The following is a 17,176-nucleotide window of genomic DNA, read 5'->3' on the forward strand; positions in this document are numbered from 1 at the left end:
GTGAAGGTGTTACGCTGACCGGATGAGGAGCCGGTAGAGGATGAGGAAGCGGAGTAGGAGGAGGAAGCAACAGGAGGGAAAAAGAAGCGCCCTGCAATCCTCGGTGGTGGAAGGACATGCGGCAAACTGCTATCCGCCACTGCATTTACCCAGAGTGCTGTTATGGAGATAAAACGTCACTGACCGTGCTTATTGGGCCACGTATCCGTAGTGAGGTACACTTTGCCACAGATGACATTGTACAGTGCACAACTGATTTTGTCCCCCACTTGGTTGTGCAGGGAAGGGATGGCATGTCTGAAAAAGTAGTGGCAGCTGGGCACGACGTACTGTGGGACAGCCACCGCCATAAGGCTTTTAAAACTCTCCAGACGAAATGACAGCATTTCAAAGGCCAGTAATTTTGAAATGCTGGTATTCAGGGCCAGGGATCGTGGGTGGGTAGGGGGGTACTTCCTCTTCCGCTCCAGCGTTTGGGAGATTGAGAGCTGAACGCTTCCGTGGGACATTGTGGAGATGCTTGGTGACCCAGATAGTGGTGTTGCTGGCAGATCCTCTGTTTGTGGGGTGGCAGGTGGCACTGTCACTCCAGAGGTGGATGAAGAGGCCAAGACTGCAGCAGAAGAGGAAGCAGGAGGAGCCAGAGACCTTTCTTGGTTTTTGAGGTGTCTACACCACTGCAGCTCGTGCTTTGCACTTAGATGCCTGGTCATGCAGGCTGTGCTCAGGTTGAGAACGTTTATGCCTCGCTTCAGGCTCTGATTGCACAGTGTGCAAACCACTCGTGTCTTGTCGTCAGCACATTGTCTGAAGAACTACCATGCCAGGGAACTCCTTGGAGCTGGCTTTGGTGTGATCGGTCCCTTGCTGCGGTGGGCAGTAGCAGGCATACTGTCTAGGGGATGGCCGCTCCACTTTTGCACCCTGCTCCCTCTTCTGCTGTGCTGGTGGCTCTGTGCGACCACCACCTCTTCCTCCGAACTACACAGGTCACTCGCATGACCTTGATTCCATGACGGGTCGAGGACCTCATCGTCCTCCACAACATCTTTCACCCAGTCTTCACTCCTGCCCTCCTTGTCGGTCTGCACACTTTCGAAAGCCCCAACAGTTGGCACCTGTGTTTCGTCATCATCCGAGACCTGCTGTAATGGTCCTCCCATGTACTCATCTTGAAAGGGCATCGGTGCACTCAATCACTTCCACTTCTGGGGCAGGGATAGGTGGATGGCCCTGGGAAACACTGCTAACAGAGTCAATAAAAAGCAGAAGAGACTGCTGCATGACTTGGGGCTCAGAATGCTTGGCTGATTTGCAAGGGGGTGAGGTGAAAGACTGATGGGCATCGGCTGCAGGTGCCAACTCTGATCTTTCAGCAGGAGACTGGGTGGGAGACCATGTGAAGGAACTGGAGGCACTGTCAGCAACCCAATCTACTATCGCCTGTACTTGTTCTGGCCTCACTATTCTTAGAGCTGCACCTACTGCGCCTACTCGCACCTGAGGAAGGTGTTTTACTTGTGCGTGTAGCTGGCACAGATGGACCAAGTCTTCTCCCTGCAACAGGAGCTCCACCAGCAGCACCATGACCAGGGCCACGTCCCTTATTTGATGCTCTCCTCATATTTCTTAAATTTAGGATCTTGCGCAAAATGGGTGTTTTTTAAAAAACAGAATAGAGCAACAGTATCTTACACGTGTATCTCACAATGACAGATGCAGACAAGGCCGCAAATTAAGATTTTTGCCCAAATTGGGTGTTTGCTTAATACCAGAATAGCACAGCAGTATGTAAAGGGTGTATCTCACAATGACAGATGCAGCAAAGTCTGCCAAATTAAGTTTTTTGCCCAAAATGGGTGGTTTTCTAATATCAGAATAGAACCACAGTATGTAAAGGGTGTATCTCGCACGTACAGATGCAGACTAGGCCGCAATTAAAGATTTTTGCCCAAAATTGGTGTTTTTTTTTAATAGCAGAATAGAGCCACAATATCTAAAGGGTGTATCTCACAATAACATATGCAGCAAAGGCTGAAAAAAAAAAAAAATTTGCCCAAAATGGGTGTTTTATTAATAGTAGGATAGAACCACAGTATCTAAAGGGTGTATCTCACAATGACAAATGCAGCAAAGGCAGCAAAATTAAGTTTTTTGCCCAAAATGGGTGTTTTATTAATAGCAGAATAGAACCACAGTATGTAAAGGGTGTATCTCACACGTACAGATGCAGACTAGGCTGCATTTAACCCCTTAGGGACACATGATGTACCGGTACAGCATGTTTCCCGAGTCCTTAAGGACACATGACGTACCGGTACGTCATGTGTTGTTCCGATCACCGCCGCCCGGCGGGCGGTGATCGGAACAAGGTGCCTGCTCAAATCATTGAGCAGGCACCTCGGCTAAATGCGCGGGGGGGTCCCGTGACTCCCCCGTGTCGGCGATCGCAGCAAACCGCAGGTCAATTCAGACCTGCGGTTTGCTGCGCTTTCTGCAGTTTCTGATCAGAAACTTTAAAATGCCGAAAATATAGATTTTTCACCTCTGAATGATTTTATGCCGGCGGGTGGTGCAGGGGGGGGGGGGTTGCAGGTGGTGCGGGAGGCGGGCGGTGCGGCAGGTGGGATCGCTATCCCCCGCCCGCCTCCTCTTGAATATTTATTGGTGTCCAGTGGGTATACCAGAGTGTCAGCACATTGCTCAGGCATCCTGCTGTCCATGGTGCTAAACAAATCTGTGCTAAAGGCATAGATCTGTTCAGACAAAGTGTAAGTAAAATACAGTACAATACACTATATAGTGTACTGTACTGTATTATACAGACATCAGACCCACTGGATCTTCAAGAACCAAGTGGGTCTGGATCAAATTATTATTTTTTTTAAGTGAAAAGAGTAAAGATAAAAAAAACAACATTTATCACTGAATACAAATTTTAAAAATAAAATACACTACACATATTAGGTATTGCCACGTCCGTAACGATCTGATCTATAAAACAGTCATGTTACTTTCCCCGCACGGTGAACGCCATAAAAAGATTAAAAAAAATATGAAATTGAAATTTTGCCCACCTTACTTCCCAAAAAAGGTAATAAAAGTGATCAAAAAAGTTGCATGTACGCCAAAATAGTACCAATCAAACCTTCATCTCATCCCGCAAAAATCATACCCTACCCAAGATAATCGCCCAAAAACTGAAAAAACTATGGCTTTTAGACTATGGAAACACTAAAACATGAACTAAAACTTATATAAATAAAAAAAAGTATACATATTAGGTATCGCCGACGTCCGTATCGACCGGCTCTATAAAAATATCACATGACTTATCCCCTCAGGTGACCACCGTAAAAAAATAAAAATAAAAACGGTGAAAAAAAATGCAATTTTTTGTTATCTTACGTCACAAAAAGTGTAATAGCAAGCGATCAAAAAGTCATATGCACCCCAAAATAGTGCCAATCAAACCGTCATCTCATCCCACAAAAAATTAGACCCTACCTAAGATAATCGCTCGAAAACTGAAAAAACTATGGCTCTCAGACTATGGAGACTAGAGTTGAGCGAACACCTGGATGTTCAGGTTCGAGAAGTCCGGCCGAACTTCCCGGAAATGTTCGGGTTCGGGATCCGAACCCGATCCGAACTTCGTCCCGAACCCGAAACCCATTGAAGTCAATGGGGACCCGAACTTTTGGGCACTAAAAAGGCTGTAAAACAGCCCAGGAAAGAGCTAGAGGGCTGCAAAAGGCAGCAACATGTAGGTAAATCCCCTGCAAACAAATGTGGATAGGGAAATGAATTAAAATTAAAATTAAAAAAATAAAAATTAACCAATATCAATTGGACAGAGGTCCCATAGCAGAGAATCTGGCTTCACGTCAGCAGGGAATCAGTCTCTTCATGCCATAGCAAAGAATCTGGCTTCATGTCAGCAGAGAATCAGTCTCTTCATGCCATAGCAGAGAATCTGGCTTCATGTCAGCGCAGAATCAGTCTTCATGTCATAGCAGAGAATCAGGCTTCACGTCACCCACCACTGGAACAGGCCACTGTCACACATTTAGGCCCCGGCACCCAGGCAGAGGAGAGAGGTCCCGTAACAGAGAATCTGGCCTTATGTCAGCGCAGAATCTGTATTCATGTCATAGCAGAGAATCAGGCTTCACGTCACCCACCACTGGAACAGGCCACTGTCACACATTTAGGCCCAGGCAGAGGAGAGAGGTCCCGTAACAGAGAATCTGGCCTTATGTCAGCACAGAATCTGTCTTAATGTCATAGCAGAGAATCAGGCTTCACGTCACCCACCACTGGAACAGGCCACTGTCACACATTTAGGCCCAGGCACCCAGGCAGAGGAGAGAGGTCCCGTAACAGAGAATCTGGCCTTATGTCAGCGCAGAATCTGAATTCATGTCATAGCAGAGAATCAGGCTTCACGTCACCCACCACTGGAACAGGCCACTGTCACACATTTAGGCCCCGGCACCCAGACAGAGGAGAGCGGTCCCGTAACAGAGAATCTGGCCTTATGTCAGCGCAGAATCTGTCTTCATGTCATAGCAGAGAATCAAGCTTCACGTCACCCACCACTGGAACAGGCCACTGTCACACATTTAGGCCCCGGCACCCAGGCAGAGGAGAGAGGTCCCGTAACAGAGAATCTGGCCTTATGTCAGCGCAGAATCTGTATTCATGTCATAGCAGAGAATCAGGCTTCACGTCACCCAGCACTGGAACAGGCCACTGTCACACATTTAGGCCCCGGCACCCAGGCAGAGGAGAGCGGTCCCGTAACAGAGAATCTGGCCTTATGTCAGCGCAGAATCTGTATTCATGTCATAGCAGAGAATCAGGCTTCACGTCACCCACCACTGGAACAGGCCACTGTCACACATTTAGGCCCCGGCACCCAGACAGAGGAGAGGTTCATTCAACTTTGGGTTGCCCCACAATATAATGGTAAAATGAAATTAAAAATAGTATTGAATGAGGAAGTGCCCTGGAGTAGAATAATATATTGTTAAGGGGAGGTAGTTAATAACTAATCTGCACAAGGGATGGACAGGTCCTGTGGGATCCATGCCTTGTTCATTTTTATGAACGTCAACTTGTCCACATTGGCTGTAGACAGGCGGCTGCGTTTGTCTGTAATGACGCCCCCTGCCGTGCTGAATACACGTTCAGACAAAACGCTGGCCGCCGGGCAGGCCAGCACCTCCAAGGCATAAAAGGCTAGCTCTGGCCACGTGGACAATTTGGAGACCCAGAAGTTGAATGGGGCCGAACCATCAGTCAGTACGTGGAGGGGTGTGCACAGGTACTGTTCCACCATGTTAGTGAAATGTTGCCTCCTGCTAACACGTTCCGTATCAGGAGTTGGTGCAGTTAGCTGTGGCGTGGTGACAAAACTTTTCCACATCTCTGCCATGCTAACCCTGCCCTCAGAGGAGCTGGCCGTGACACAGCTGCGTTGGCGACCTCTTGCTCCTCCTCTGCCTTCGCCTTGGGCTTCCACTGGTTCCCCTGTGACATTTGGGAATGCTCTCAGTAGCGCATCTACCAACGTGCGCTTGTACTCGCGCATCTTCCTATCACGCTCCAGTGTAGGAAGTAAGGTGGGCACATTGTCTTTGTACCGGGGATCCAGCAGGGTGGCAACCCAGTAGTCTGCACACGTTAAAATGTGGGCAACTCTGCTGTCGTTGTGCAGGCACTGCAGCATGTAGTCGCTCATGTGTGCCAGGCTGCCCAGAGGTAAGGACAAGCTGTCCTCTGTGGGAGGCGTATCGTCATCGTCCTGTGTTTCCCCCCAGCCACGCACCAGTGATGGGCCCGAGCTGCTTTGGGTGCCACCCCGCTGTGAACATGCTTCATCCTCATCCTCCTCCACCTCCTCCTCATCCTTGTCCTCTTCGTCCTCCAGTAGTGGGCCCTGTCTGGCCACATTTGTACCTGGCCTCTGGTGTTGCAAAAAACCTCCCTCTGAGTCACTTTGAAGAGACTGGCCTGAAAGTGCTAAAAATGACCCCTCTTCCTCCTCTTCCTCCTGGGCCACCTCCTCTTCCATCATCGCCCTAAGTGTTTTCTCAAGGAGACATAGAAGTGGTATTGTAACGCTGATAACGGCGTCATCGCCACTGGCCATGTTGGTGGAGTACTCGAAACAGCGCAACAGGGCACACAGGTCTCGCATGGAGACCCAGTCATTGGTGGTGAAGTGGGTCTGATCCGCAGTGCGACTGACCCGTGCGTGCTGCAGCTGAAACTCCACTATGGCCTGCTGCTGCTCGCACAGTCTGTCCAGCATATGCAAGGTGGAGTTCCACCTGGTGGGCATGTCGCATATGAGGCGGTGAGCGGGAAGGCCGAAGTTACGCTGTAGCGCAGACAGGCGAGCAGCGGCAGGGTGTGAATGCCGGAAGCGCGAACAGACGGCCCGCACTTTATGCAGCAGCTCTGACATGTCGGGGTAGTTGCGAATGAACTTCTGCACCACCAAATTCAGCACATGCGCCAGGCAAGGGATGTGCGTCAAACCGGCTAGTCCCAGAGCTGCAACGAGATTTCGCCCATTATCGCACACCACCAGGCCGGGCTTGAGGCTCACCGGCAGCAACCACTCGTCGGTCTGTTGTTCTATACCCCGCCACAACTCCTGTGCGGTGTGGGGCCTGTCCCCCAAACATATGAGTTTCAGAATGGCCTGCTGACGTTTACCCCGTGCTGTGCTGAAGTTGGTGGTGAAGGTGTGTGGCTGACTGGATGAGCAGGTGGAAGAAGAGGAGGAGGAAGCTGAGTAGGAGGAGGAGGAGACAGGAGGAAAAGAATGTTGCCCTGCGATCCTTGGCGGCGGAAGGACGTGCGCCAAATAGCTCTCCGCCTGGGGCCCAGCCGCCACTACATTTACCCAGTGTGCAGTTAGGGAGATATAGCGTCCCTGGCCGTGCTTACTGGTCCACGTATCTGTGGTTAGGTGGACCTTGCCACAGATGGCGTTGCGCAGTGCACACTTGATTTTATCGGACACTTGTTTGTGCAGGGAAGGCACGGCTCTCTTGGAGAAGTAGTGGCGGCTGGGAACAACATACTGTGGGACAGCAAGTGACATGAGCTGTTTGAAGCTGTGTGTGTCCACCAGCCTAAATGACAGCATTTCATAGGCCAGTAGTTTAGAAATGCTGGCATTCAGGGCCAGGGATCGAGGGTGGCTAGGTGGGAATTTACGCTTTCTCTCAAATGTTTGTGAGATGGAGAGCTGAACGCTGCCGTGTGACATGGTTGAGTTGCTTGGTGACGCAGGTGGTGGTGTTGGTGGTACATCCCATGTTTGCTGGGTGGCAGGTGCCAACGTTCCTCCAGAGGCAGAGGAAGAGGCCGAGGCGGCGGCAGCAGCAGAAGAAGAGGCCGAGGCAGCAGCAGAAGAGGCCGAGGCGGCAACAGCAGAAGAGGCAGCAGGGGGAGCCTGAGTGACTTCCTTGTTTTTAAGGTGTTTACTCCACTGCAGTTCATGCTTTGCATGCAGGTGCCTGGTCATGCAGGTTGTGCTAAGGTTCAGAACGTTAATGCCTCGCTTCAGGCTCTGATGGCACAGCGTGCAAACCACTCGGGTCTTGTCGTCAGCACATTGTTTGAAGAAGTGCCATGCCAGGGAACTCCTTGAAGCTGCCTTTGGGATGCTCGGTCCCAGATGGCGGCGGTCAGTAGCAGGCGAAGTCTCTTGGCGGCGGGTGTTCTGATTTTGCCCACTGCTCCATCTTTGTCTTTTGCTACGCTGTTGGCTCGGTCTCACCACTGCCTCTTCCTCCGAACTGTGAAAGTCAGTGGCACGACCTTCATTCCATGTGGGGTCTAGGACCTCATCGTCCCCTGCATCGTCTTCCACCCAGTCTTGACCCCTGACCTCCTGTTCAGTCTGCACACTGCAGTAAGACGCAGCAGTTGGCACCTGTGTTTCGTCATCATCAGAGACGTGCTGAGGTGGTATTCCCATGTCCTCATCATCAGGAAAAATAAGATGTTGTGCGTTAGTGCATTCTATCTCTTCCACCCCTGGGGAAGGGCTAGGTGGATGCCCTTGGGAAACCCTGGCAGCAGAGTCTTCAAACAGCATAAGAGACTGCTGCATAACTTGAGGCTCAGACAGTTTCCCTGATATGCATGGGGGTGATGTGACAGACCGATGGGCTTGGTTTTCATGCGCCATCTGTGCGCTTTCTGCAGAAGACTGGGTGGGAGATAATGTGAACGTGCTGGATCCACTGTCGGCCACCCAATTGACTAATGCCTGCACCTGCTCAGCCCTTACCATCCTTAGAATGGCATTGGGCCCCACCAAATATCGCTGTAAATTCTGATGGCTACTGGGACCTGAGGTAGTTGGTTCACTAGGACGTGTGGCTGTGGCAGAACGGCCACGTCCTCTCCCAGCACCAGAGGGTACACTAACACCACCACGACCATGTCCACGTCCGTGTCCCTTATTAGATGTTTTCCTCATTGTTCCTGTTCACAACAATTTTGAGAATGGCAAATTTGGGAATGCTTTTTCAACCCAGAACAAAAAGTCTGTTTTTACGGTCACTACAAATAAGTTGACCAGCTAAAACTGTGCAGATTTGGTTGAATAGAGATGTGAGACCTGTTTTTTTTTTGCGCTGTGTGACAGTTATAGGTTTAATCACAGAATGACACTTCTATCAGCACGCTAGCGTGTGTCTTAGGTTTTTCTGAATCACACTATCAATACCTTCAATGTAAGATTTTCTTTTTGGGATAGATTTCAAGAAGGCCTGAAATACCACAAACTAGTTATTTTCAGAATGGCAAATTTGGGAATGCTTTTTCAACCCAGAACAAAAAGTCTGCTTTGACGGTCACTACAAATAACTTGACCAGCTAAAACTGTGCAGATTTGGTTGAATAGAGATGTGAGACCTGTTTTTTTTTTGCGCTGTGTGACAGTTATAGGTTTAATCACAGAATGACACTTCTATCAGCACGCTAGCGTGTGTCTTAGGTTTTTCTGAATGATACTATCAATAACTTCAATGTAAGATTTTCTTTTTGGGATAGATTTCAATTAGGCCTCAAATACCAGAAACTAGTTATTTTGAGAATGGCAAATTTGGGAATGCTTTTTCAACCCAGAACAAAAAGTCTGCTTTGACGGTCACTACAAATAACTTGACTAGCTAAAACTGTGCAGATTTGGTTGAATAGAGATGTGAGACCTGTTTTTTTTTGCGCTGTGTGACAGTTATAGGTTTAATCACAGAATGACACTTCTATCAGCACGCTAGCGTGTGTCTTAGGTTTTTCTGAATGATACTATCAATAACTTCAATGTAAGATTTTCTTTTTGGGATAGATTTCAAGTAGGCCTCAAATACCAGAAACTAGTTATTTTGAGAATGGCAAATTTGGGAATGCTTTTTCAACCCAGAACAAAAAGTCTGCTTTGACGGTCACTACAAATAACTTGACCAGCTAAAACTGTGCAGATTTGGTTGAATAGAAATGTGAGAACTGTTTTTTTTTGCGCTGTGTGACAGTTATAGGTTTAATCACAGAATGACACTTCTATCAGCACGCTAGCGTGTGTCTTAGGTTTTTCTGAATGATACTATCAATAACTTCAATGGCAGATTTTCTTTTTGGGATAGATTTCAAGTAGGCCTGAAATACCACAAACTAGTTATTTTCAGAATGGCAAATTTGGGAATGCTTTTTCAACCCAGAACAAAAAGTCTGCTTTGACGGTCACTACAAATAACTTGACCAGCTAAAACTGTGCAGATTTGGTTGAATAGAGATGTGAGACCTGTTTTTTTTTGCGCTGTGTGACAGATATAGGTTTAATCACAGAATGACACTTCTATCAGCACGCTAGCATGTGTCTTAGGTTTTTCTGAATGATACTATCAATAACTTCAATGTAAGATTTTCTTTTTGGGATAGATTTCAAGTAGGCCTCAAATACCAGAAACTAGTTATTTTGAGAATGGCAAATTTGGGAATGCTTTTTCAACCCAGAACAAAAAGTCTGCTTTGACGGTCACTACAAATAACTTGACCAGCTAAAACTGTGCAGATTTGGCTGAATAGAGATGTGAGACCTGTTTTTTTTTTGCGCTGTGTGACAGTTATAGGTTTAATCACAGAATGACACTTCTATCAGCACGCTAGCGTGTGTCTTAGGTTTTTCTGAATGATGCTATCAATAACTTCAATGGCAGATTTTCTTTTTGGGATAGATTTCAAGTAGGCCTGAAATACCACAAACTAGTTATTTTCAGAATGGCAAATTTGGGAATGCTTTTTCAACCCAGAACAAAAAGTCTGCTTTGACGGTCACTACAAATAACTTGACCAGCTAAAACTGTGCAGATTTAGTTGAATAGAGATGTGAGACCTGTTTTTTTTTGCGCTGTGTGACAGTTATAGGTTTAATCACAGAATGACACTTCTATCAGCACGCTAGCGTGTGTCTTAGGTTTTTCTGAACGATACTATCAATAACTTCAATGTAAGATTTTCTTTTTGGGATAGATTTCAATTAGGCCTCAAATACCAGAAACTAGTTATTTTGAGAATGGCAAATTTGGGAATGCTTTTTCAACCCAGAACAAAAAGTCTGCTTTGACGGTCACTACAAATAACTTGACCAGCTAAAACTGTGCAGATTTGGTTGAATAGAGATGTGAGAACTGTTTTTTTTTGCGCTGTGTGACAGTTATAGGTTTTATCACAGAATGACACTTCTATCAGCACGCTAGCGTGTGTCTTAGGTTTTTCTGAATGATACTATCAATAACTTCAATGTAAGATTTTCTTCTTGGGATAGATTTCAAGTAGGCCTCAAATACCAGAAACTAGTTATTTTGAGAATGGCAAATTTGGGAATGCTTTTTCAACCCAGAACAAAAAGTCTGCTTTGACGGTCACTACAAATAACTTGACCAGCTAAAACTGTGCAGATTTGGTTGAATTGAGATGTGAGACCTGTTTTTTTTTGCGCTGTGTGACAGTTATAGGTTTAATCACAGAATGACACTTCTATCAGCACGCTAGCGTGTGTCTTAGGTTTTTCTGAATGATACTATCAATAACTTCAATGGCAGATTTTCTTTTTGGGATAGATTTCAAGTAGGCCTGAAATACCACAAACTAGTTATTTTGAGAATGGCAAATTTGGGAATGCTTTTTCAACCCAGAACAAAAAGTCTGCTTTGACGGTCACTACAAATAACTTGACCAGCTAAAACTGTGCAGATTTGGTTGAATAGAGATGTGAGACCTGTATTTTTTTGCGCTGTGTGACAGTTATAGGTTTAATCACAGAATGACATTTCTATCAGCACGCTAGCGTGTGTCTTAGGTTTTTCTGAATGATACTATCAATAACTTCAATGTAAGATTTTCTTTTTGGGATAGATTTCAAGTAGGCCTCAAATACCAGAAACTAGTTATTTTGAGAATGGCAAATTTGGGAATGCTTTTTCAACCCAGAACAAAAAGTCTGCTTTGACGGTCACTACAAATAACTTGACCAGCTAAAACTGTGCAGATTTGGTTGAATAGAGATGTGAGACCTGTTTTTTTTTGCGCTGTGTGACAGTTATAGGTTTAATCACAGAATGACACTTCTATCAGCACGCTAGCGTGTGTCTTAGGTTTTTCTGAATGATACTATCAATAACTTCAATGTAAGATTTTCTTTTTGGGATAGATTTCAAGTAGACCTCAAATACCAGAAACTAGTTATTTTCAGAATGGCAAATTTGGGAATGCTTTTTCAACCCAGAACAAAAAGTCTGCTTTGACGGTCACTACAAATAACTTGACCAGCTAAAACTGTGCAGATTTGGTTGAATAGAAATGTCAGGTCTATTTTTTAGGCGCTGGGTGACAGGCTCAACTTGCCCCTGATGTAATATATGGCCAAAAAATAACTAGACTGTTGATGGTTAAATGCACTTCGGTGACACAGGCTCAGCCTGCAGCTGATGTAGTATATGGCCAAAAAATAATCAGACTGTTGATGGTTAAATGCACTTCGGTGACACAGGCTCAGCCTGCAGCTGATGTAGGATATAGCACAAAATAACCACACTATCGATGGTTAAATACACTTGGTGATAGCTCGTGCTGGCGCACCACAAGTCACAAAATGGCCGCCGATCACCCCAGAAAAAAAGTGATCTAAAAACGCTCTGGGCAGCCTCAAAATAGTGAGCAAGTCAATAATAGCACTTCAATGATCCACAGCTGCAGATCGATCACAGAATGAAGTCTTTTGGAGGAGTTAATCTGCATAATCTCGCCCTAACGTCGCTGCTGCAACCTCTCCCTATACTGATCATAGCAGAGTGACGTGCGGCGCTACGTGACTCCAGCTTAAATAGAGGCTGGGTCACATGGTGCACTGGCCAATCACAGCCATGCCAATAGTAGGCAAGGCTGTGATGGCCTCTTGGGGCAAGTAGTATGACGCTTGTTGATTGGCTGCTTTGCAGCCTTTCAAAAAGCGCCAAGAAAGCGCCGAACACCGAACCTGAACGCGGACTTTTACGAAAATGTTCGGGTTTGGGTCCGTGTCACGGACACCCCAAAATTCGGTACGAACCCAAACTATACAGTTCGGGTTCGCTCATCCCTAATGGAGACACTAAAACATGATTTTTTTTGTTTAAAAAATTAAATCATTGTGTAAATCTTAAATCATAAATAAAAAAATGGTATACTTATTAGGTATCGCCGCGTCCGTGACAACCTGCTCTATAAAAATACCACATGATCTAACCTGTCAGATGAATGTTGTAAATAACAAAAAAAAAAACGGTGCCAAAAAAGCTATTTCTTGTTACCTTGCCTCACAAAAAGTGTAATATAGAGCAACCAAAAATCCTATGTACCCTAAACTAGTACCAACAAAACTGCCACCCTATCCCGTAGTTTCTAAAATGGGGTCACTTTTTTGGAGTTTCTACTCTAGGGGTGCATCAGGGGGCTTAAAATGGGACATGGTGTCAAAAAAAACAGTCCGGCAAAATCTGCCTTCCAAAACCGTATGGCATTCCTTTCGTTCTGCACCCTGCCGTGTGCCCGTACAGCAGTTTACGATCACGTTTCTGTAAACTACAGAATCAGGGCCATAAATAATGAGTTTTGTTTGGCTGTTAATTCTTGCTTTGTAACTGGAAAAAAATATAAAAATGGAAAATCTGCCAAAAAAGTGAAATTTTGAAATTGTATCTCTATTTTCCATAAAATCTTGTGCAACACCTAAAGGGTTAACAAAGTTTGTAAAATCAGTTTTGAATACCTTGAGGGGAGTAGTTTCTTAGATGGGGTCACTTTTATGGAGTTTCTACTCTCGGGGTGCATCAGGGGGGCTTCAAATGGGACATGGTGTAAATAAACCAGTCCAGCAAAATCTGCCTTCCAAAAACCATACGGCACACCTTTCCCTTTCCCCGTAGTTTACGGCCACATGTGGGGTGTTTCTGCAAACTACAGAATCGAGGCAATAAATATAGCATTTTGTTTGGCTGTTAACCCTTGCTTTGTTACTGGAAAAAATTGATTAAAATGGAAAATTTGCCAAAAAATCTAAATTCTGAAATGTTATCTCCATTTGCCATTAACTCTTGTGGAACACCTAAAGGGTTAACAACGTTTGTAAAATCAGTTTTGAATACCTTGAGGGGTGTGGTTTCTATTATGTAAGCCTCACAAAGTGACTTCAGACCTGAACTGGTGTCACGGCCATGGCTATGACCGTGACTCCTGAACCGCATGCGGTTGTCAGCGGTTGTCATTGGTCTTCAATCACAGGTGAGGGCTGTGGTATTGGCCTCACCTGTGGTTGCCGCTGGCAACAGTATGTATGTGGCAGCGTAGCAGGCTGAGCTGTGCCATGCAGCTCGCTACGCTGCGCATGCGGTTTTGTGTGTGGATGTGTGCACTGTATTTTATGTTATTGTGTGCACGTCTCCTTTAAGTGGTGTTTTCCCTTCCCTGGTGTTGGAAGGGTTAATCTCCTTCCTAGTGTGTGTGATCACTGGGTGTGTCCGACTGTGGGGTGTGGCTTCTTGGCCTATAAAGCCTCACTGCTTTTGCAGGCCTTGAGGTTGCTTCAGCCATGCTTAGCTGAGAGCAGCCTCATGTATTTATTACCTGCCAGTAAGAGCCACCCCTGTGGTCATAAACCTTAATGTCATAACCATAATGTCGCTTTAAGTTATTTCTAGTTATGTGTGATGTCCGTGTGATGTTTTATATGTGATTTTGTGCAGCTATGGATCTGGATCCCTGTGTGGGGATGCGTTTGTGATCTGCACCCTGCTAACACAGGGATCCAGTCAGCAAGGCTGTGGCAGGTAGGTGGAACTCTTTGTTCACCTGCCATATCCATAGAGCTGTTTATGTCTCCCCTTTTCCTGCAGCTTGGCCGTTGAGACTCCTGCTCCTCCGTGTCTAGGAGGAGTGGGCTTGTCTTACTCAGCTCCTAGGTGAGGGTCATCTTGAGGGCTAGCAGGGACTTTTAGGTTCCGGAGCATGGGCCCTCCTACCATCAAGGTTGGCTCATGTAGCTAGGAGCCAGGGTCAGGTTAGGGATGCGTTTAGGAGGTGACCTGCTCCCTAATCCTGTCTTCATGGCCAAGCAGCCGTAACATCATCGGGCTGCACACGGCTGAGGATTTCCCCCATCCTCAGCCGTGACAGTATGACCACAGTCGCTTCTTACGTGGCGCTCCCTCGAAAGAGGGTAAAGCATGCACCGCTATCTACGGATGGGGTGCATGCGCGTTCTCCGGAGGGAGAGCGTTATGGGGCTTTCACCATTTACGGCGCGGTGAGTGGCATTCCCCGCCATTCCTCGCTCACCGTTGTCCGTGTTGGTATCCCCTTTGTTTGTCTTTCCCCTCCCCCCCTCCCATTGTTTCTTATGCCTCACCAACTTTCCCCTTTTGTTGTTGGGAGGGGCTTTGAGGGGTGGGAGTATGCAGTCCCTCGAAAGAGGGTGAAGCATGTACCGCCGTCTGCGGAAGGGGTACATGCGCGCTCTTCGGAGGGAGAGCGTTCTGGGGGTTTCGCCTCTGAGGGCGCGGTGAGTGGCTTTCCCCGCCATCATCGTTGCCTCGTTTGGCGTTCCCCCTGATTTTAGTTACACGTGGTGTGTGTTTGGTATGCGGTATGCATACCTTCGAAAGAGGGTGCAGCATGCAGTGCCATATCCTTGTGGCCTGCATGCGCGTTCTCCGGAGGGAGAGCGTTCCTGGGGGTTCTCCGTTAACGGCACGGTTGGTGGCTTATTCCCCGCCACCTTACCTTCCGTGTCCGTGTTGGGGATCCCTCGTCCCTCTCCATGTTCCCATCTCTGGTCGTTTGCTGGCAGCACTCCGTAGGTGGTCCGGCTGCTTGCTGGTTAGGAGTGTCTGCTGGCAGCGACTGGAGTGGGGACATGAGTGGAGAGTCCCCTCGTCCATCTCTCAGTGGTTCTTTTCTCTTTGTTGCTGGTGCGGGCTGCAGTCCTCGTCGGACTGGCTAGTGTGAGCCGGGAGAGGATGCAGCTGACAGCGACCCCTTTTTAGAACCGGCACTGAGAGTGGACGTCCCCTTCTCCTATCCCCTTGTCTGAGTCCCTCACGTGTTTTTTTTTGGTGGGGGGGCTTTGAGGGGTGGGAGTGTCACGGCCATGGCTATGACCGTGACTCCTGAACCGCATGCGGTTGTCAGCGGTTGTCATTGGTCTTCAATCACAGGTGAGGGCTGTGGTATTGGCCTCACCTGTGGTTGCCGCTGGCAACAGTATGTATGTGGCAGCGTAGCAGGCTGAGCTGTGCCATGCAGCTCGCTACGCTGCGCATGCGGTTTTGTGTGTGGATGTGTGCACTGTATTTTATGTTATTGTGTGCACGTCTCCTTTAAGTGGTGTTTTCCCTTCCCTGGTGTTGGAAGGGTTAATCTCCTTCCTAGTGTGTGTGATCACTGGGTGTGTCCGACTGTGGGGTGTGGCTTCTTGGCCTATAAAGCCTCACTGCTTTTGCAGGCCTTGAGGTTGCTTCAGCCATGCTTAGCTGAGAGCAGCCTCATGAATTTATTACCTGCCAGTAAGAGCCACCCCTGTGGTCATAAACCTTAATGTCATAACCATAATGTCGCTTTAAGTTATTTCTAGTTATGTGTGATGTCCGTGTGATGTTTTATATGTGATTTTGTGCAGCTATGGATCTGGATCCCTGTGTGGGGATGCGTTTGTGATCTGCACCCTGCTAACACAGGGATCCAGTCAGCAAGGCTGTGGCAGGTAGGTGGAACTCTTTGTTCACCTGCCATATCCATAGAGCTGTTTATGTCTCCCCTTTTCCTGCAGCTTGGCCGTTGAGACTCCTGCTCCTCCGTGTCTAGGAGGAGTGGGCTTGTCTTACTCAGCTCCTAGGTGAGGGTCATCTTGAGGGCTAGCAGGGACTTTTAGGTTCCGGAGCATGGGCCCTCCTACCATCAAGGTTGGCTCATGTAGCTAGGAGCCAGGGTCAGGTTAGGGATGCGTTTAGGAGGTGACCTGCTCCCTAATCCTGTCTTCATGGCCAAGCAGCCGTAACATCACCGGGCTCCACACGGCTGAGGATTTCCCCCATCCTCAGCCGTGACAACTGGTCCCTAAAAAGTGGGTTTTTGAAAATTTCTGAAACTTTTCAAGATTTGCTTCTAAACCTCTAAGCCTTGTAACATCCCCCAAAAATAAAATATCATTTCCAAATTGATCCAAACATGAGGTAGATATATGGGGAATGTAAAATAATAACTATTTTTGTAGGTATTACTATGTATTATAGAAGTAAAGTAATTGAAACTTGGAAATTTGCTTTTTTTTTACAAATTATTGGTAAATTTGGTATTTTTTTTAGAAATAAAAATGAATTTTTTTTACTTCTCTTTTCCAGTGTCATGAACTACAATATGTGACCAAAAAAACTCTCTCAGAATGGCCTGGATAAGTCAAAGTGTTTTAAAGTTATCACCTTAAAGTGACACTGGTCAGATTTGCAAAAAATGGCCTGGTCCTTAAGGTGAAATAAGGCTGTGTCCTTAAGGTGTTAAAGATTTTTGCCCAAAATGGGTGTTTTATTATTAGCAGAATAGAACCACAGTATCTAAA

At 46.8% G+C, this 17,176-nt stretch overlaps 1 protein-coding gene across 9 annotated transcripts in view; it reads right to left on the minus strand.

Moving 5' to 3' along the window:
- CFH (complement factor H) overlaps positions 1–17,176 on the minus strand; it is a 1,589,177-nt gene that overhangs the window by 239,213 nt on the left and 1,332,788 nt on the right. The window lies entirely within an intron of this gene.

Source organism: Bufo bufo, chromosome 9 (assembly GCF_905171765.1).
Source record: "Bufo bufo chromosome 9, aBufBuf1.1, whole genome shotgun sequence".
Lineage (NCBI taxonomy): Eukaryota > Metazoa > Chordata > Amphibia > Anura > Bufonidae > Bufo > Bufo bufo.